The sequence below is a fragment of the Chiloscyllium plagiosum genome, unplaced genomic scaffold, assembly GCF_037043375.1.
Source record: "Chiloscyllium plagiosum isolate Xiang-an unplaced genomic scaffold, Cpla_swu_hap1 HiC_scaffold_19, whole genome shotgun sequence".
Taxonomy (NCBI): Eukaryota; Metazoa; Chordata; class Chondrichthyes; order Orectolobiformes; family Hemiscylliidae; genus Chiloscyllium; species Chiloscyllium plagiosum.
In genome coordinates, this window is record NW_028270157.1 from 73,652,504 (window position 1) to 73,674,958 (window position 22,455).

At 51.4% G+C, this 22,455-nt stretch overlaps 1 protein-coding gene across 6 annotated transcripts in view; it reads right to left on the bottom strand.

Moving 5' to 3' along the window:
* The window catches only part of LOC122562959 (F-actin-monooxygenase MICAL3-like), a 587,087-nt gene that overhangs the window by 306,773 nt on the left and 257,859 nt on the right, over positions 1-22,455 (bottom strand). The window lies entirely within an intron of this gene.

Below are 22,455 nucleotides of genomic sequence, written 5' to 3' on the forward strand. Positions count from 1 at the left end.
TCACTAACCCAGGTCAGCAAAGTTAATAACTCAGGACACTGAGATCACTAACCCAGGACAGAACTGATCAATAATCCAGGACAGTGTGTTCAATAACGCAGCAGGTCAGGCAGCATCCAAGGAGCAGGAGAACCGTCGATCCTCCTGTTCCCTGGATGCTGCCTGACCTGCTGCCCTTTTCCAGCAACACATTCTCAGCTCTGATCTCCAGCATCTGCAGACCTCACTTCCCCCAGTGTGTTCAATAATCCAGGATAGAGAGATCACTAACCCAGGACAGGGAGATCACTAACCCAGGACAGGGAGATCACTAACCAAGGACAGGGAGATCACTAACCAAAGACAGGGAGATCACTAACCCAGGAGAGGGAGATCACTAACCCAGGACAGGGAGATCACTAACCCAGGACAGGGTATTCAATAACCCAGGACAGAGAGATCAACAATCCAGGACAGAGAGATCACTAACCCAGGACAGAGAGATCACTAACCCAGGACAGGGAGATCACTAACCCAGGACAGGGAGATCACTAACCAAGGACAGAGAGATCACTAACCCAGGACAGGGAGATCACTAAACCAGGACAGGGAGATCACTAACCCAGGACAGGGTATTCAATAACCCAGGACAGAGAGATCAACAATCCAGGACAGAGAGATCACTAACCCAGGACAGAGAGATCACTAACCCAGGACAGGGAGATCACTAACCCAGGACAGGGAGATCACTAACCCAGGACAGGGAGATCACTAACCCAGGACAGGGAGATCCCTAACCCAGGACAGAGAGATCAACAATCCAGGACAGAGAGATCACTAACCCAGGACAGAGAGATCACTAACCCAGGACAGAGAGATCACTAACCCAGGACAGGGTATTCAATAACCCAGGACATTGAGAACAATAACCCAGGAAAGAATGATCAATAAGCCAGGAAAGTGAGACCAATAACACAGGACACTGTGATCAATAACTCAGGACAGCGAGATCAGTAAGCGAGGACACTAAGATCGATAGCCCAGGACACTGAGCTCCATATCACAGGGTGAACATCAGGATAACATGGGACAGTGAATGCAATACCCCAGGATAGCAGGATAACACAGGACAGTCAGTCAGCTCGATATCCTGGAACAAAGCGCAGGTGGACCAGCCACAGTGAGCTCAATATCCTGGGACAGTGAGCAGGATATCCCGGGACAGAGAGCAGGATAACCTGGGACAGTGAGCTAGATATCCCGGTGATATCCCGGGACAAAGAGCAGGATATCCCGGGACAGAGAGCTCGATATCCTGGGACAGAGAGCAGGATAACCTGGAACAGTGAGCTCGATATCCCGGGACAGAGAGCAGGATATCCTGGGACAGTGAGCTCGATATCCTGGGACAGAGAGCAAGATAACCTGGGACAGAGAGCTCGATATCCCGGGACAGAGAGCAGGATATCCTGGGACAGTGAGCTCGATATCCTGGGACAGAGAGCAGGATATCCCGGGACAGAGAGCAGGAAAACCTGGGACAGTGAGCTCGATATCCCGGTGATATCCCGGGACAAAGAGCAGGATATCCCGGGACAGAGAGCTCGATATCCTGGGACAGAGAGCAGGATAACCTGGAACAGTGAGCTCGATATCCCGGGACAGAGAGCAGGATATCCTGGGACAGTGAGCTCGATATCCCGGGACAGAGAGCAGGATAACCTGGGACAGTGAGCTCGATATCCCGGGACATGGAGCAAGATAACCTGGGACAGAGAGCTCGATATCCCGGGACAGAGAGCAGGATATCCTGGGACAGTGAGCTCGATATCCCGGGACAGAGAGCAGGATAACCTGGGACAGTGAGCTCGAAATCCCGGGACAGAGAGCAGGATATCCCGGGACAGAGAGCAGGATATCCCGGGACAGTGAGCCCGGTATCCTGGGACAGAGAGCAGGATATCCTGGGACAGTGAGTTCGATATCCGGGCACAGAGAGCAGGATATCCTGGGACAGTGAGCTCGATATCCGGGCACAGAGAGCAGGATATCCTGGGACAGTGAGCTCGATATCCAGGCGATATTCCTGGACAGAGAGCAGGATAACCTGGGACAGAGAGCAGGTTATCCTGGGACAGTGAGTTCGATATCCCGGGAGAGAGAGCAGGATATCCTGGGACAGTGAGCTCAATATCTCGGGACGAAGAGCAGGATATGCTGGGACAGTGAGCTCGATATCCCGGGACAGAGAGCAGGATATCCCGGGACAGAGAGCAGGATATCCCGGGACAGAGAGCAGGATATCCCGGGACAGTGAGCTCGATATCCCGGGACAGAGAGCAGGATAACCTGGGACAGTGAGCTCGATATCCCGGGACAGAGAGCAGGATATCCCGGGACAGAGAGCAGGATATCCCGGGACAGAGAGCAGGATAACCTGGGACAGTGAGCCCGATATCCCGGGACAGAGAGCAGGTTTTCCTGGGACAGTGAGCTCGCTATCCCGGGAGAGAGAGCAGGATATCCTGGGACAGTGAGCTCGATATCCCGGTGATATCCCGGGACAAAGAGCAGGATATCTCGGGACAGAGAGCTCGATATCCTGGGACAGAGAGCAGGATAACCTGGAACAGTGAGCTCGATATCCCGGGACAGAGAGCAGAATAACCTGGGACAGAGAGCAGGATATCCCGGAACAGAGAGCAGGATATCCTTGGACAGTGAGCTCGATATCCCAGGACCGAGAGCAGGATATCCTGGGACAGTGAGCTCAATATCTCGGGACGAAGAGCAGGAAATCCAGGGACTGTGAGCTCGTTTTCCCGGTACAGAGAGCTCGATATCCCGGGACAGAGAGCTCAATATCCCGGGACAGAGAGCAGGATATCCTGGGACAGTGAGCTCGATATCCCGGGACAGAGAGCAGGATAACCTGGGACAGTGAGCTCGATATCCCGGGACATGGAGCAAGATAACCTGGGACAGAGAGCTCGATATCCCGGGACAGAGAGCAGGATATCCTGGGACAGTGAGCTCGATATCCCGGGACAGAGAGCAGGATAACCTGGGACAGTGAGCTCGAAATCCCGGGACAGAGAGCAGGATATCCCGGGACAGAGAGCAGGATATCCCGGGACAGTGAGCCCGGTATCCTGGGACAGAGAGCAGGATATCCTGGGACAGTGAGTTCGATATCCGGGCACAGAGAGCAGGATATCCTGGGACAGTGAGCTCGATATCCGGGCACAGAGAGCAGGATATCCTGGGACAGTGAGCTCGATATCCAGGCGATATTCCTGGACAGAGAGCAGGATAACCTGGGACAGAGAGCAGGTTATCCTGGGACAGTGAGTTCGATATCCCGGGAGAGAGAGCAGGATATCCTGGGACAGTGAGCTCAATATCTCGGGACGAAGAGCAGGATATGCTGGGACAGTGAGCTCGATATCCCGGGACAGAGAGCAGGATATCCCGGGACAGAGAGCAGGATATCCCGGGACAGAGAGCAGGATATCCCGGGACAGTGAGCTCGATATCCCGGGACAGAGAGCAGGATAACCTGGGACAGTGAGCTCGATATCCCGGGACAGAGAGCAGGATATCCCGGGACAGAGAGCAGGATATCCCGGGACAGAGAGCAGGATAACCTGGGACAGTGAGCCCGATATCCCGGGACAGAGAGCAGGTTTTCCTGGGACAGTGAGCTCGCTATCCCGGGAGAGAGAGCAGGATATCCTGGGACAGTGAGCTCGATATCCCGGTGATATCCCGGGACAAAGAGCAGGATATCTCGGGACAGAGAGCTCGATATCCTGGGACAGAGAGCAGGATAACCTGGAACAGTGAGCTCGATATCCCGGGACAGAGAGCAGAATAACCTGGGACAGAGAGCAGGATATCCCGGAACAGAGAGCAGGATATCCTTGGACAGTGAGCTCGATATCCCAGGACCGAGAGCAGGATATCCTGGGACAGTGAGCTCAATATCTCGGGACGAAGAGCAGGAAATCCAGGGACTGTGAGCTCGTTTTCCCGGTACAGAGAGCTCGATATCCCGGGACAGAGAGCTCGATATCCCGGGACAGAGAGCAGGATATCCTGGGACAGTGAGCTCGATATCCCGGGACAGAGAGCAGGATAACCTGGGACAGTGAGCGCGATATCCCGGGACAGAGAGCAAAATAACCTGGGACAGAGAGCTCGATATCCTGGGACAGAGAGCAGGACAACCTGGGACAGTGAGCTCGAAATCCCGGGACAGAGAGCAGGATATCCCGGGACAGAGAGCAGGATATCCCGGGACAGAGAGCAGGATAACCTGGGACAGAGAGCAGGATATGTCAGGACAGAGAGCAGGATACCCCGGGACATAGAGCAGGATAACCTGGGACAGTCAGCTCGATATCCCGGGACAGTCAGCTCGATATCCCGGGACAGACAGCAGGATATCCTTGGACAGAGAGCAGGATATGTCAGGACAGAGAGCAGGATACCCCGGGACAGAGAGCAGGATAACCTGGGACAGTGAGCTCGATATCCCGGGACAGAGAGCAGGATAATCTGGGACAGTGAGCTCGATATCCCGGGACAGAGAGCAGGATATCCTGGGACAGTGAGCTCGATATCCTGGGACAGAGAGCAGGTTATCCTGGGACAGTGAGCTCGATATCCCGGGATAGAGAGCAGGATATCCTGGGACAGAGAGCAGGATATCCTGGGACTGAGAGCAGGATATCCTGGGACAGAGAGCAGGATATCCTGGGACAGTGAGCTCGATATCCCGTGACGGAGAGCAGGATATCCTGGGACAGAGAGCAGGATATCCCGGGACGGAGAGCAGTATATCCTGGGACAGTGAGCTCGATATCCCGTGACAGAGAGCAGGATATCCCGTGACAGAGAGCAGGATATCCCGGGACAGAGAGCAGAATATCCTGGGACAGTGAGCTCGATATCCCGTGACAGAGAGCAGGATATCCTGGGACAGAGAGCAGGATATCCGGGGACAGAGAGCAGGATATCCCGGGACAGAGAGCAGGATATCCCGGGACAGAGAGCTCGATATCCAGGGACAGAGAGCTCGATATCCCGGGACAGAGATCAGGATAACCTGGGACAGTGAGCAGGATAACCTGGGACAGTGAGCTCGATATCCCAGGACAGACAGCAGGATATCCTGGGACAGAGAGCAGGATGTGCCAGGACAGAGAGCAGGATACCCCGGGACAGAGAGCAGGATAACCAGGGACAGTGAGCTCGATATCCCGGGACAGAGAGCTCGATATCCCGGGACAGAGAGCTCGATATCCAGGGACAGAGATCAGGATAACCTGGGACAGTGAGCAGGATAACCTGGGACAGTGAGCTCGATATCCCGGGACAGAGATCAGGATAACCTGGGACAGAGAGCTCGATATCCTGGGACAGTGAGCTCGATATCCTGGGACAGAGAGCTCGATATCCAGGACAGAGAGCAGGATATCCTGGGACAGAGAGCAGGATAACCTGGGACAGTGAGCTCGATATCCCGGGACAGAGAGCTCGATATCCAGGGACAGAGAGCTCGATATGCCAGGACAGACAGCAGAATATCCCAGGACAGAGAGCTCGATATCCTGTGACAGAGAGCAGGATATCCTGGGACAGTGAGCCCGATATCCCGGGACAGAGAGCAGGATATCCTGGGACAGTGAGCTCGATATCCCGGGACAGAGAGCAGGATATCCTGGGACAGTGAGCTCGATATCCTGGCGATATCCCGGGACCGAGAGCAGGACATCCTGGGACAGTGAGCTCGATATCCCGGGACAGAGAGCAGGATATCCTGGGACAGTGAGCTCGATATCCTGGGACAGTGAGCTCGATATCCCGGGAGAGAGAGAGGGTTATCCTGGGACAGTGAGCTCAATATCCCGGTGCAGAGAGCAGGATATCCTGGGACAGTGAGCTCGATATCCGGGACAGAGAGCAGGATATCCTGGGACAGAGAGCAGGATATCCTGGGACAGTGGGCGGCACGGTGGCACAGTGTTTAGCACTGCTGCCTCACAGCGCCAGAGACCCGGGTTCAATTCCCGCCTCAGGCGACTGACTGTGTGGAGTTTGCACGTTCTCCCCGTGTCTGCGTGGGTTTCCTCCGGGTGCTCCGATTTCCTCCCACAGTCCAAAGATGTGCAGGGTCAGGTGAATTGGCCATGCTAAATTGCCCGTAGTGTTAGGTAAGGGGTAAATTTAGGGGTATGGGTGGGTTTCGCTTCGGCGGGTCGGTGTGGACTTGTTGGGCCGAAGGGCCTGTTTCCACACTGTAATCCAATCTAATCTAATCAGTGAGCTCGATATCCCGGGACAGAGAGCAGGATATCCCGGGACAGAGAGCAGGATAACCTGGGACAGAGAGCAGGATAAACTGGGACAGTGAGCTCGATATCCCGGGACAGAGAGCAGGATATCCTGGGAGAGTGAGCTCGATATCCCGGGACAGAGAGCAGGATAACCTGGGACAGAGAGCAGGATAAACTGGGACAGTGAGCTCGATATCCCGGCACAGAGAGCAGGATACCCCGGGACAGAGAGCTCGATATCCCGGGACAGAGAGCAGGACAACTTGGGACAGTGAGCTCGATATCCCGGGATAGAGAGCAGGATAACCTGGGACAGAGAGCTCGATATCCTGGGACAGCGATCAGGATATCCTGGGACAGTGAACTCAATATCTCGGGACAGAGAGCAGGATATCCTGCGACAGAGTGCTCGATATCCTGGGACCGAGAGCAGGATATCCTGGGACAGTGAGCTCGATATCCCTGGACAGAGAGCAGGATATCCTGGGACAGTGAGCTCGATATCCCGGGACGGAGAGCAGGATATCCTGGGACAGTGAGCTCGATATCCCGGGATAGAGGGCAGGTTATCCTGGGACAGTGAGCTCGATATTCCGGGACAGAGAGCAAGATAACCTGGGACAGAGAGCTCGATATCCCGGGACAGAGAGCAGGATAACCTGGGACAGTGAGCTCGATATCCCGGGACAGAGAGCAAGATAACCTGGGACAGAGAGCTCGATATCCCGGGACAGAGAGCAGGATATCCTGGGACAGTGAGCTCGATATCCCGGGACAGAGAGCAGGATATCCCGGGACAGAGAGCAGGATATCCCGGGACAGAGTGCAGGATAACCTGCGTCAGTGAGCTCGATATCCCGGGACAGAGAGCAGGATATCCTGGGACAGTGAGCTCGCTCTGCTGGGACAGTGAGCTCGATATCCCGGGAGAGAGAGCAGGTTATCCTGGGACAGTGAGCTCGATATCCCGGGACAGAGAGCAGGATATCGTGGGACAGTGAGCTCGATCTCCTGGGACAGTGAGCTCGATATCCCGGGAGAGAGAGCAGGTTATCCTGGGACAGTGAGCTCGATATCCCGGGACAGAGAGCAGGATAACCTGGGACAGAGAGCTCGATATCCCGGGACAGAGAGCAGGATAACCTGGGACAGTGAGCTCGATATCCGGGGACAGAGAGCAGGATAACCTGGGACAGAGAGCAGGATAACCTGGGACGAGCTCGATATCCCGGGACAGAGAGCAGGATATCCTGGGAGAGTCACCTCGATATCCCGGTGATATCCCAGGACAGAGAGCAGGATACCCCGGGACAGAGAGCTCGATATCCCGGGACAGAGAGCAGGATAACCTGGGACAGAGAGCTCGATAGCCTGGGACAGCGATCAGGATATCCTGGGACAGTGAACTCAATATCTCGGGACAGAGAGCAGGATATCTCGGGACAGAGAGCAGGATATCCTGGGACAGAGAGCTCGATATCCTGGCGATATCCCGGGACCGAGAGCAGGATATCCTGGGACAGTGAGCTTGATATCCTGGCGATATCCCGGGACCGAGAGCAGGATATCCTGGCACAGTGAGCTCGATATCCCTGGACAGAGAGCTCGATATCCTGGGACAGTGAGCTCGATATCCCGGGACAGAGAGCAGGATATCCTGGGACAGTGAGCTCGATATCCCTGGACAGAGAGCAGGATATCCTGGGACAGTGAGCTCGATATCCCGGGACAGTGAGCTCGATATCCCGGGACAGAGAGCAGGATAACCTGGGACAGAGAGCTCGATATCCCAGGACAGAGAGCAGGATAACCTGGGACAGTGAGCTCGATATCCGGGGACAGAGAGCAGGATAACCTGGGACAGAGAGCAGGATAACCTGGGACGAGCTCGATATCCCAGGACAGAGAGCAGGATATCCCAGGACAGAAAGCAGGATAACCTGGGACAGTGAGCTCGATATCCCGGGACAGAGAGCAGGATATCCTGGGAGAGTCAGCTCGATATCCCGGCGATATTCCAGGACAGTGAGCAGGATACCCCGGGACAGAGAGCTCGATGTCCCGGGACAGAGAGCTCGATATCCCAGGACAGAGAGCAGGATAACCTGGGAGAGTGAGCTCGATATCCCAGGACAGAGAGCAGGATAACCTGGGACAGAGAGCAGGATAAACTGGGACAGTGAGCTCGATATCCCGGCACAGAGAGCAGGATACCCCGGGACAGAGAGCTCGATATCCCGGGACAGAGAGCAGGACAACTTGGGACAGTGAGCTCGATATCCCGGGATAGAGAGCAGGATAACCTGGGACAGAGAGCTCGATATCCTGGGACAGCGATCAGGATATCCTGGGACAGTGAACTCAATATCTCGGGACAGAGAGCAGGATATCCTGCGACAGAGTGCTCGATATCCTGGCGATATCCTGGGACCGAGAGCAGGATATCCTGGGACAGTGAGCTCGATATCCCTGGACAGAGAGCAGGATATCCTGGGACAGTGAGCTCGATATCCCGGGACGGAGAGCAGGATATCCTGGGACAGTGAGCTCGATATCCCGGGATAGAGGGCAGGTTATCCTGGGACAGTGAGCTCGATATTCCGGGACAGAGAGCAAGATAACCTGGGACAGAGAGCTCGATATCCCGGGACAGAGAGCAGGATAACCTGGGACAGTGAGCTCGATATCCTGGGACAGAGAGCAGGTTATCCTGGGACAGTGAGCTCGATATCCCGGGACAGAGAGCAGGATATCCTGGGACAGAGAGCTCGATATCCCAGGACAGAGAGCAGGATAACCTGGGACAGTGAGCTCGATATCCGGGGACAGAGAGCAGGATAACCTGGGACAGAGAGCAGTATAACCTGGGACGAGCTCAATATCCCAGGACAGAGAGCAGGATAACCTGGGACAGAGAGCAGGATAACCTGGGACAGTGAGCTCGATATCCGGGGACAGAGAGCAGGATAACCTGGGACAGAGAGCAGTATAACCTGGGACGAGCTCAATATCCCAGGACAGAGAGCAGGATAACCTGGGACAGAGAGCAGGATAACCTGGGACAGTGAGCTCGATATCCTGGGAGAGTCAGCTCGATATCCCGGCGATATCCCAGGACAGAGAGCAGGATACCCCGGGACAGAGAGCAGGACAACTTGGGACAGTGAGCTCGATATCCCGGGACAGAGAGCAGGATAACCTGGGACAGTGAGCTCGATATCCCAGGACAGTGAGCTCAATATCTCGGGACAGAGAGCACGATATCCCGGGATAGAGAGCAGGATAACCTGGGACAGAGAGCTCGATATCCCTGGACAGAGAGCAGGATAACCTGGGACAGTGAGCTCGAAATCCCGGGACAGAGAGCAGGATATCCTGAGACAGTGAGCTCGATAAACCCTGGACAGAGAGCAGGATATCCTGGGACAGAGAGCAGGATATCCTGGGACAGAGAGCAGAATATCCTGGGACAGTGAGCTCGATATCCCGGGACGGAGAGCAGGTTATCCTGGGACAGTGAGCTCGATATCCCGGGAGAGAGAGCTCGATATCCCGGGAGAGAGAGCAGGTTATCCTGGGACAGTGAGCTCGATATCCCTGGACAGAGAGCAGGATATCCTGGGACAGTGAGCTCGATATCCCGGGACAGAGAGCAGGATATCCTGCGACAGTGAGCTCGATCTGCTGGGACAGTGAGCTCGATATCCCGGGAGAGAGAGCAGGTTAGCCTGGGACAGTGAGCTCGATATCCCGGGACAGAGAGCAGGTTATCCTGGGACATTGAGCTCGATCTCCTGGGACAGTGAGCTCGATATCCCGGGACAGAGAGCAGCATAACCTGGGACAGAGAGCTCGATATCCCAGGACAGAGAGCAGGATAACCTGGGACAGTGAGCTCGATATCCGGGGACAGAGAGCAGGATAACCTGGGACAGAGAGCAGGATAACCTGGGACGAGCTCAATATCCCAGGACAGAGAGCAGGATATCTCAGGACAGAGAGCAGGATAACCTGGGACAGTGAGCTCGATATCCCGGGACAGAGAGCAGGATATCCTGGGAGAGTCAGCTCGATATCCCGGCGATATCCCAGGACAGAGAGCAGGATACCCCGGGTCAGAGAGCTCGATGTCCCGGGACAGAGAGCTCGATATCCCAGGACAGAGAGCAGGATAACCTGGGACAGTGAGCTCGATATCCGGGGACAGAGAGCAGGATAACCTGGGACCGAGAGCAGGATAACCTGGGACGAGCTCGATATCCCAGGACAGAGAGCAGGATAACCTGGGACAGTGAGCTCGTATCCTGGGACAGAGAGCAGGATATCCTGGGAGAGTCAGCTCGATATCCCGGCGTTTTCCCAGGACAGAGAGCAGGATACCCCGGGACAGAGAGCTCGATATCCCGGGACAGAGAGCAGGATATCCTGGGAGAGTCAGCTCGATATCCCGGCGTTTTCCCAGGACAGAGAGCAGGATACCCCGGGACAGAGAGCTCGATATTCCGGGACAGAGAGCTCGATATCCCGGGACAGAGAGCTCGATATCCCGGGACAGAGTGCAGGACAACTTGGGACAGTGAGCTCGATATCCCGGGACAGAGAGCAGGATAACCTGGGACAGTGAGCTCGATATCCCAGGACAGTGAGCTCAATATCTCGGGACAGAGAGCACGATATCCCGGGATAGAGAGCAGGATAACCTGGGACAGAGAGCTCGATACCCCGGGACAGCGATCAGGATATCCTGGGAAAGAGAGCTCGATATCCTGGCGATATCCCGGGACCGAGAGCAGGATATCCTGAGACAGTGAGCTCGATATCCCTGGACAGAGAGCAGGATATCCTGGGACAGACAGCAGAATATCCTGGGACAGTGAGCTCGATATCCCGGGACGGAGAGCAGGTTATCCTAGGACAGTGAGCTCAATATCCCGGGACAGTGAGCTCGATATCCCGGGAGAGAGAGCTCGATATCCCGGGACAGGGAGCAGGATAACCTGGGACAGTGAGCTCAATATCTCGGGACGAAGAGCAGGATATCCTGGGACAGTGAGCTCGATATCCCGGGACAGACAGCAGGATATCCTGGGACAGAGAGCAGGATATGCCAGGACAGAGAGCAGGATAACCTGGGACAGTGAGCTCGATATCCCGGGACAGAGAGCTCGATATCCCAGGACAGAGAGCAGGATAACCTGGGACAGTGAGCTCGATATCCCGGGACAGAGAGCTCGATATCCCGGGACAGAGAGCTCGATATGCCGGGACAGTGAGCTCAATATCCCGGGACATAGAGCAGGATATCCTGGGACAGTGAGCTCGATATCCTGGGACAGTGAGCTCGATATCCTGGGACAGTGAGCTCGATATCCCAGGACAGAGAGCAGGATAACCTGGGACAGTGAGCTCGTATCCTGGGACAGAGAGCAGGATATCCTGGGACAGTGAGCTTGATATCCCGGGACAGAGAGCAGGATATCCTGGGACAGAGAGCAGGATATCCGGTGACAGAAAGCAGGATAACCAGGGACAGTGAGCTCGATATACCGGGACAGAGAGCAGGATATCCTGGGACAGTGAGCTCGATATCCCGGGACAGAGAGCTCGATATCCCGGGACAGAGAGCAGGATAACCTGGGACAGTGAGCTCGATATCCCGGGACAGAGAGCTCGATATCCCTGGACAGAGAGTTCGATATCCCAGGACAGAGAGCTCGATATGCCGGGACAGTGAGCTCAATATCCCGGGACATAGAGCAGGATATCCTGGGACAGTGAGCTCGATATCCTGGGACAGTGAGCTCGATATCCTGGGACAGAGAGTTCGATATCCCAGGACAGAGAGCTCGATTTGCCGGGACATTGAGCTCAATATTCCGGGACGAAGAGCAGGATATCCTGGGGGTGTGAGCTTGATATCCCGGCGATATCCGGGGACAGAGAGCAGGATAACCAGGGACAGTGAGCTCGATACCCTGGGACAGTGATCAGGATATCCTGAGACAAGAGCTCAATATCCCGGGACAGACAGCTCGATATCCTGGGACAGAGAGCTCGATATCCCGGGACAGCGATCAGGATATCCTGGGACAGTGATCTCAATATCTCTGGACAGAGCACTGGATATCCTGGGACAGAGAGCTCGATATGCTGGGACAAAGAGCTCGATATCCCGGGACAGAGAGCAGGATAACCTGGGACAGTGATCTCGATATCCCGGGACAGTGAGCTCGATATCCCGGGACAGAGAGCTCGATATCCCGGGACAGAGAGCAGGATATCTCAGGACAGAGGGATCGATATCCCGGGACAGAGGGCTCGATATCCTGGGACAGAGGGCTCGATATCTCGGGACGGAGAGCAGGATATCCTGGGAGAGTGAGCAGATATCCTGGCAATATCCCGGGAAAGAGAGCAGGATATCCTGGGACAGTGAGCTCGATATCCCTGGACAGAGAGCAGGATATCCAGGGACAGAGAGCAGGATATCCCAAGACAGAGAACATGATAACCTGGGACAGTGAGCTCGATATCCTGGGACAGTGAGCTCGATATCCCGGGACAGAGAGCAGGATATCCTGGGACAGAGGGATCGATATCCCGGGACAGTGAGCTCAATATCTCGGGACGGAGAGCAGGATATCCTGGGACAGTGAGCTCGATATCCTGGGACAGAGAGCTCGATATCCCGGGTCAGAGAGCTCGATATCCCGGGACAGAGAGCTCAATATCCCGGGACAGAGAGCAGGATAACCTGGGACAGTGAGCTCTATATCCCGGGACAGAGAGCAGGATATCCTGGGACAGAGAGCAGGATAACCTGGGACAGTGAGCTCTATATCCCTGGACAGTGAGCTCGATATCCCGGGACAGAGAGAAGGATATCCTGGGACAGTGAGCTCAAAATCTCGGGACAGAAAGCAGGATATCCCGGGACAGAGAGCAGGATATCCCGGGACAGAGAGCTCGATATCCCGGGACAGAGAGCTCGATATCCCGGGACAGTGAGCTCGATATCCCGGGACAGTGAGCTCGATATCCCGGGACAGAGAGCAGGATATCCCAGGACAAAGAGCTCGATATCCCGGGACAGAGAACTCGATATCCCGGGACAGAGAACTCGATATCCCGGGACAGAGAGCAGGATATCCTGGGACAGAGAGCAGGATATTCCAGGACACAGAGCTCGATATCCCGGGACAGAGAGCAGGTTATCCTGGGACAGTGATCTCGATATCCCGGGACAGAGAGCTCGATATCCTGGGACAGTGAGCAGGATATCCTGGGACAGTGAGCTCGATATCCTGGGACAGTGAGCTCGATATCCTGGGACAGTGAGCTCGGTATCCCGGGACAGTGAGCTCGGTATCCCGGGACAGTGAGCAGGATAGCCTGGGACAGTGAGCTCGATATCCCGGGACAGAGAGCAGGATATCCTGGGACAGTGAGCTCGATATCCCAGGACAGTGAGCTCGATTTCCCGGGACAGAGAGCAGGATATCCCGGGAGAGTGAGCTCGATATCCCGGGGCAGAGAGCAGGATAACCTGAGACAGTGAGCTTTATATCCCGGGACACAAATCAGAATATTCTGGGACATTGGGCACAATATCTCGGGACAGAGAGCAGGATATCCTGGGACAGTGAGCTCAATATCCCCCTGCAGAGAGCAGGATAACCTGGGACAGTGAGCTTTATATCCCGGGACACAAATCAGGATATCCTGGGACATTGGGCACAATATCCCGGGACAGAGAGCAGGATATCCTGGGACAGTGAGCTCGATATCCCGGGACAGAGAGCAGGATATCCCGGGACAGAGAGCAGGATATCCCGGGACAGAGAGCAGGATAACCTGCGTCAGTGAGCTCGATATCCCGGGACAGAGAGCAGGATAACCGGGGACAGAGAGCAGGATATCCCGGGACAGAGAGCAGGATATCCTGGGACAGAGAGCAGGATATCCCAGGACAGAGAGCAGGATAACCTGAGACTGAGAGCTCGATATCCCGGGACAGCAATCAGGATATCCTGGGACAGTGAGCTCGATATCCCGTGACAGTGAGCTCGATATCCCGGGACAGCGATCAGGATATCCTGGAACAGTGAGCTCAATATCCCGGGACCGAGAGCAGGATATCCTGGGACAGTGAGCTCGATATCCCGGGACAGAGAGCAGGATATCCGGGGACAGAGAGCAGGATATCCTGGGACAGAGAGCAGGATTTTCCAGGACACAGAGCTCGATATCCCGGGACAGAGAGCAGGATAACCTGGGACAGTGAGCTCGATATCCTGGGACAGAGAGCAGGTTATCCTGGGACAGTGATCTCGATATCCCGGGACAGAGAGCTCGGTATCCCGGGACAGAGAGCCGTGTATCCTGGGACGGTGAGCTCGATATCCCAGGACGGAGAGCCGGATATCTTGGGACAGAGAGCTCGATATCCCGGGGCAGAGAGCAGGATATCCTGGGACAGTGAGCTCAATATCATGGAGCAGAGAGCAGGATAACCTGGGACAGTGAGCTTGATATCCCAGGACAGAGAGCAGGATATCCTGGGACATTGGGCTCAATATCCCGGGACAGAGAGCAGGATATTCTGGGACATTGGGCTCAATATCCCGGGACAGAGAGCAAGATATCCTGGGACAGTGAGCTCGATATCCTGGGACAGAGAGCAGGATACCCTGGGACAGTGAGCTCGATATCCCGGGACAGAGAGCAGGATAATGGTAGACGGGTTACTGTCAGTGGACGGATAGGGAACCAGCAGATAGTGCAGGGATTCCTTCTGGCCATTCCCCTCAACAACTAGCATACTGTTTTGGATACTATTGGGGGAGGATGACCAGGGGTAAGCAATGGGGTACAGGTCTCCGGCACAGAATATGTACCTATTGCTCAGAGGGAAGGGGGAAGAGGAGCAGGGCATTACTCAATGGGGACTCCATAATTAGGGGGACAGATCTGTGGGGATGAGAGAGACTTACAATTGGTGCATTGCCTCCCAGGTGCCAGGGTTTGTGATGTCTCTGATCATGTTTTTGGGATCCTTGAACGGGAGGGGGAGCAGCCACAATTCCTGGTCCACATAAGCACCAACGATATTGGTAGGAAAAGGGATGGGGATTTAAAGCAGAAATTCAGGGAGCTAGGGTGGAAGCTTAGTGCTCGAACAAACAGAGTTGTTATCTCTGGTTTGTTAGCTGTGCCACGTGCTAGCGAGGTGAGGAATAGGGAAAGAGAAGAGTTGAACATGTGGCGACAAGGATGGTGCTGGAGGGAGGGTTTTGGATCCCTGGATAATTGGGGCTCATTCTGGGGCAGGTGGGACCTCTACAAACAGGATGGCCTACACCTGAACCAGTGGGTACCAATATCTGGGAGGATATTTGCTAATGCAAATTTCCATAAGCTCTATATTTCAATTGTGCCCAACCCCTGCAATTTCCTTCCCCAGCCTATGGAACCTGAATCTTGCCTAATGGCAACATAATTGCCTTTCCCCCAGCTATAACTCTTGCTCTGTGGTACATACCTATCCTTTTCCATCACTAAAGTAAACATAACCGAATTGTGGTCACTATCACCAAAGTGCTCAGAGATTGCTGAGACTTTGGTTAATTTCTTTATGTCATCATTGTCTACAGGAATAGTGGCAGAAGACTGGAGGATATCAAATATTGTTCCCTTGTTCAAGAAGGGGAATAAAGACAACCCTGGAAATTATAGACCAGCGAGCCTTACTTCACTTGTGGGTAAAGTGTTGGAAAGGGTTATAAGAGATAGGATTTATAATCAACTAGAAAGGAGTAATTTGATTAGGGACAGTCAACACAGTTTTGTGAAGGGTAGGTCATGCCTCACAAACCTTTTTGAGTTCTTTGAGATGGTGACCAAACAGGTGGATGAGGGAAAAGTGGTTGATGTGGTGTTCAAACAGTCCACAGGTACCTTGGACAAGTACGCCACCATCGACACAGACTTTATCAGCGAGTGTGTGGAGCACTGCATACCGAGGCAGTCAACCTGGGTGTTCTCCAACTGGAAACCCTGGATGAATCAGGACATACAGAACCTGCTAAAATCCAAGTGTGAGGCCTTCAGATCAGGAGACCCACTCGGATATCAGGAATCCAAGTCTGACCTTCACAGAGCCATTAAGACAGCCAGGGACCAATACCGATCCAAACTAGACCCGAGGCAGACACTCGGCGACTATGGCAAGGACTGAATGACATCACAGTTTCTAAAAGGAGACAGTGCAAGATAGCAGACGATGACACATCCCTCCCAGATCACCTCAATGCCTTCTATGCTCGCTTTGAGCAGAACTTTGGCGGAGAGATAGCAGCTATTCTGACAACTGCTGACAAACCTATCCCAACAGTCACTGCATCAGAGGTCAGATCAGTTTTCCTTCGGGTGAATCCAAGGAAAGTAATGGGACCAGACGGAGTACCAGGCCGTGCACACGCAGATCAACTGGTAGGAGTCTTCTCGGACATCTTCAACCTCTCCCTGCAGCAGGCCACTGTCCCTGCCTGTTTCAAGGGGGCTCAGGCAGCATGTCCCAGTGATTACCGCTCAGTGGCCCTAACGTCAGTCATCATGAAGTGCCTTGAAAGGCTGGTCATGGCATTAATCAGCTCCAGCCTCCCCACTACTCTTGACCCACTCCAATTTGCCTATTAGACCAACAGATCCACGTCAGATGCCATATCATTTGTCCTTCACCCCTCCCTAAAACAACTTGACACCAAGAACAGCTACAAAAGAATCCTACTCATTGACTGCAGTTCAGCCTTCAACACTATTATCCCCTTGAGACTGATTACTAAACTTAGTGATCTCGGACTAAGCCCCACTCTCTGCAACTGGATCCTCAGTTTACTGATACACAGGCCACAATCAGTGAAGATCAGGGACAATATTTCATCCTCACTAACACTCAACACTGGAGCCCCCAGGGGTGCGTACTCAGCCCCTTCCTGTACTCACTGTATACCCATGACTGCGTCGCCAAATACCAGACTAATGCCATTTACAAATTCGCTGATGACACCACCATAGACTTTTGAATCTCAGATGGTGACGAAACAGACTACATCTGGTAAAATGGTGCACTGAGAATAACCTCGCTCTCAATGTTGGCAAAACCAAGAAACTCATTATTGACTTTCAGCGGGATGTTACTCATGCCCTCCCTACACATTAACAGCACAGAGGTGGAACGAGTGGAGAATGTCAAGCTCCTGAGGGTGGCCATCCACAACAAGCTTTCTTGGACTCTTCATGTAGACCCAGTGGTTACAAAGGCCCAACAACATCTCTTCTTCCTCAGACAGCTGAGAAAATTTGGCATGGTGGTGAATACCCTTGCTAACTTTTATAGGTGCGCCATCGAGAGCATTCTGTCTGGATGTATCACTCCCTGGTATGGCAACTGTACCATTCAAGATCGGAGACTGTTACAGAGAGTGGAGAACTCAGTCCGGACAATCTCCCATCTATAGAATCCATCTACCAGGCCCACTGTCAAGAAAAGGCTGCCAGCATTCTCAAAGATCCATCCTACCCTGGCAATGCTTTTCTACAACCTCTACCATCGGGGAGAAGGTACAGAAGCCTGAACACATGCACCAGCCGGTTTCGAAACAGTTTCTACCCTACTGTCGTTAGAATACTGAATGGACTCTCAAACTCTTAACATTGGCCTGTATCCATGTTCTTGTTTTTGCTGCTGTTTACCTATTATTTACTTAATTTGTGCTACTTAACTCTGTGATCTGCCTGTATTGCTCACAAGGCAAAGCTTTTCACTGTGCCTCAGTACACGTGACAATAAATTCAATTCAATATGGATTTCAGTAAGGCGTTTGATAAGGTTCCCCACGGTAGGCTATTGCACAAAATACGGAAACATGGGATTGAGGGTGATTTGGTGGTTTGGATCAGAAATTGGCTAGTTGAAAGAAGACAGAGGGTGGTGGTTGATGGGAAATATTCATCCTGGAGTTCAGTTACTAGTGGGGCAAGGATCTGTTTTGGGTCCACTGTTGTTTGTCATTTATATAAATGACCCGGATGACGGCACGGAAGGATGGGTTGGTAGATTTGAGGATGACGCTAAGGTCGGTAGAGTTGTGGATAGTGACGAAGATTGTTGTAGGTTACAGAGGGACATAGATAAGCTGTAGAGCTAGGTTGAGAGGTGACAAATGGAGTTTAATGCGGAAAAGTGTGAGGTGATTCACTTTGGAAGAAGTAACAGAAATGCAGAGTACTGGGATAATGGTGAGATTCTTGGTAGTGTAGATGAGCATGTACATAGATCTCTGAAAGTTGCTACCCAGGTTGAGAGGGTTGTTCAAAAGGCATACGGTGTGTTAGCTTTTATTGGTAGAGAGATTGAGTCTCATTGCCATGAGGTTATGCTACAGTGTACAAAACTCTGGTGCAGCCACACTTGGAGTAGTGTGTACAGTTCTGTTCACCGCATTATAGGAAGGATGTGGATGCTTCGGAAAGGGTGCAGAGGAGATTTACTAGGATGCTGCCTGGTATGGAGGGAAGGTCTTATGAGGAAAGGCTGAGGGACTCGAGGCTTTTATCGTTAGTGAGAAGTTTAAGAGGTGACTTAATTGAGACATATAAGATAATCAGAGGGTTAGGTAGGGTGGATGGTGAGAGCCTTTTTCCTTGGATGGTGATGGATAGTGTGAGGGGACATAGCTTTAAATTGAGGGGTGATAGATATAGGACAGATGTCAGAGGTAGGTTCTTGGTGGGGAATGCACTGCCTGCAACAGTAGTAGACTCACCAATTTTAAGGGCAGTTAAATGGACATTGGATAAACATATGGACGAGAATGGAATAGTGTAGGTTTCAGATTGATTTATTTCACAGGGCGGTGCAATATCGAGGGCCAAGGGCCTGTACTGTGCAGTTAGGTTCTATGTTCTATAATAACTCAGGACAATGAGCTCGCTATCACGGGTCAGAGAGCAGGGTAATCTGGGGCAGTGAGCTCAATATTGCAGGAGAGAGAGCAGGATGACCTGAGACAGTGAGACTAAGAAGCCTGGATAATGATCTCATTAAACCTTCCCTAATCTCCTGAGACCATCCTCCACAACCCATGCCAAGCTCACTGAGATTGTCCTGATGTCAAATAAAGAGAGAGAACAGGAAAGCCCCCTTTTAGCTCTTTGAGTTTGAATAGCTGATTGTTTTAAATGTTGCTAGGTACGTTTGTAGTTTTGTTTGTGAAACAGTGGTGTTAGCCCAGGACAGTGAAGGTTCTGAGAGTGGTTGATCAGACATATGAACTAATGGCATCTCCTCAAAGAGTCAATTGCATTGGTGTTCGGGAGCAGGAGGAGCCCCTTGAGATCAGAGCTGATTGTAAAATTAACTCCATCTGCTCAACATCGTCATAGTGCCCTGCTATCTTCGGTCACTCTCCTTATTTATACAACCCAGTAATCACTCCAAACCTGATGTTAAGCTGACAGTTCGATAATTCCCTAGACTTCCTCTGTCACCTTACTGCAATCAGAGAGCAATTTTATAACATGCCATTCTGGAGGGACAGTTCCTGCTCAGGGCAGTTTAATGTGCTCATTTTAAGTGCTTTTAACTCTGGGATGGAAACCATGTGGTCATCCCTCATTTGTGCCATTATTTCTACTTTCCTTATTTTGGTGATTCAATATTTTGTTTCTTTGGGGGTGAATGGAATTTTGGTTTCTTTTTCTCTTGTAAGTACTGCTGTAAAGTAATTACTGAACATATCTGTCATGATACTTTGAAAGATCAGCATTAACACCATTCCTCAAACAGATATAAAAAGGTGTTTCTATCGATTTTGATTTCCATTGCAAGGTCCTTCTCACATTCCTTTATCTAACACTTACCATAGATTTTGTCTCCTTTCTGTCTTCTCTCCCGGCTATCAGAACAATGTACTATTCTTTGTAATTTTTCTTTTAGCTTATGTTGCTTCTAATTCTTTAGCTGTATGTGGCTGCAGTTTCTTTAGAAAATAGAGCTCTTATCCTTCAGGGACATTAACTGGTGGGTTTTGTATCACATTCCAGTACTTTTTAAAAAAACTTTCCTTTGACATTTTATGCAACTGGACTGCACAGGAGACAAATAAGACACAGTCTTTGCTTCATCTTATTAGAAAGCAACTTTACCTCAATATAAAAGGAGCAGCCATTTTGAGTTTGCCCCTCTCAAACTCTACGCTGAATTTGATCATATTATAATAGGTGCTTAATGAGCATTCATGCACCATTATAGAATCATGGAAGTTGACAGTACAGAGGAAGGCTATTCAGCCCATTGTCTCTATACCTGCTCCTGGAAGAGCTACCCAGCTAGTCCTATTCTCTAGCCCTATCTCCATAGCCCTCTAACTTCATCCCTTTCAAATATATATCTTTTGAAACCTCCTATCGAATCTGCCTCCACCATTCTTCCAGGCAGCACATACCAAACTCTAATGATCCTAAGTTAAGAAGTTTCTCCTCATCTCACTCCTAGCTCTCCTGCTGACAATCTTGAAATTGTGACCCCTACTTACTGACATGCCTACTTGTGGAAACTGAATACTGTATCCTTCTGTTACCCTGTCAAAATTGTTCATAATTTTGAACATCTTAATCAAGCCACCTCTTAACCTTTTCTGCTCCAAAGGCTTACAACAGATCACAAATTTTCAAGATGTTACGAAGAATGAGATGACTTATAAAATTCAGGTGTTTGTTCCACCTGAACCAGGGTGGTTACATGGTGGTTACAAAAGTTATTGAAGAAGTGTTTTTTTAACAAATGGCTGATCACTTTAAAAACAGGTTGGAACTATCACCAGGTAATGAAACAGCATGTTAGAGTAGCATTTTCACACAGAGGACTTTTGCAGCAAGAAAATGTTTACCAGAGGGGGACACCAAGACAGGGGCTGTGTGAAACCATGAATATCAAAGTTAAAAATCACACAACACCAGGTTATAGTCCAACAGGTTTAATTGGAAGCACTAGCTTTCGGAGCGACGCTCCTTCATCAGGTGATTGTGGAGGGCTCGATGGTAACACAGAATTTATAGCAAAAATTTGCAGTGTGATGTAACTGAAATTATACATTGAAAAATTGATTGTCTGTTAAGCCTTTCAGCTGTTAGAATACAGTGATAGTTTCACTTCTTTCATGTGTAAATCACAAAACCCTTTTTTTAAAAAGTTGCATTCTCGGGTTAGCTGTTAACAATGGTGATAGCTAGACAATATGTTGAAGGTGTTAGCCCCCTGTGTTCTCTGTCTATGACCTGATGTTTAGATTGATTCCAATTTAAAAACGTGAGATAACAGAGTTTTACTTAAATTCATGCAGTTTTTGAGCTCAGAGTTCTACATGAATGTATGCACCTTCAACATATTGTCTAGCTATCACCATTGTTAATAGCTAACCCGAGAATGCAACTTTTAAAAAAAGGGTTTTGTGATTTACACATGAAAGAAGTGAAGCTATCACTGTATTCTAACAGCTGAAAGGCTTAACAGACAATCAATTCTTCAATGTATAATTTCAGTTACATCACACTGCAAATTTTTGCTATAAATTCTGTGTTAGATCGAGCCCTCCACAATCACCTGATGAAGGAGCGTCGCTCCGAAAGCTAGTGCTTCCAATTAAACCTGTTGGACTATAACCTGGTGTTGTGTGATTTTTAGCTTTGTACACCCCAGTCCAACACCGGCATCTCCAAATCATGAATATCAAGAGAGACAAATAGAGTCATACAGGCATAGAGTCGTACAGGCATAGAGTCGTACAGGCATAGAGTCGTACAGGCATAGAGTCGTACAGGCATAGAGTCGTACAGGCATAGAGTCGTACAGGCATAGAGTCGTACAGGCATAGAGTCGTACAGGCATAGAGTCGTACAGGCATAGAGTCGTAGAGATGTACAGTAAGGAAACAGACCCTTCGGTCCAAATCACAATCCAAGGATTCGAACAATATTCCAGCAAAACCTTAAACTGAGGGCCTGTCCCATCCTCAGGTGGAGAGAAAAAAAAGCCTACGGCACAATATCAACAAATAGCAAGGAAGATCCATCT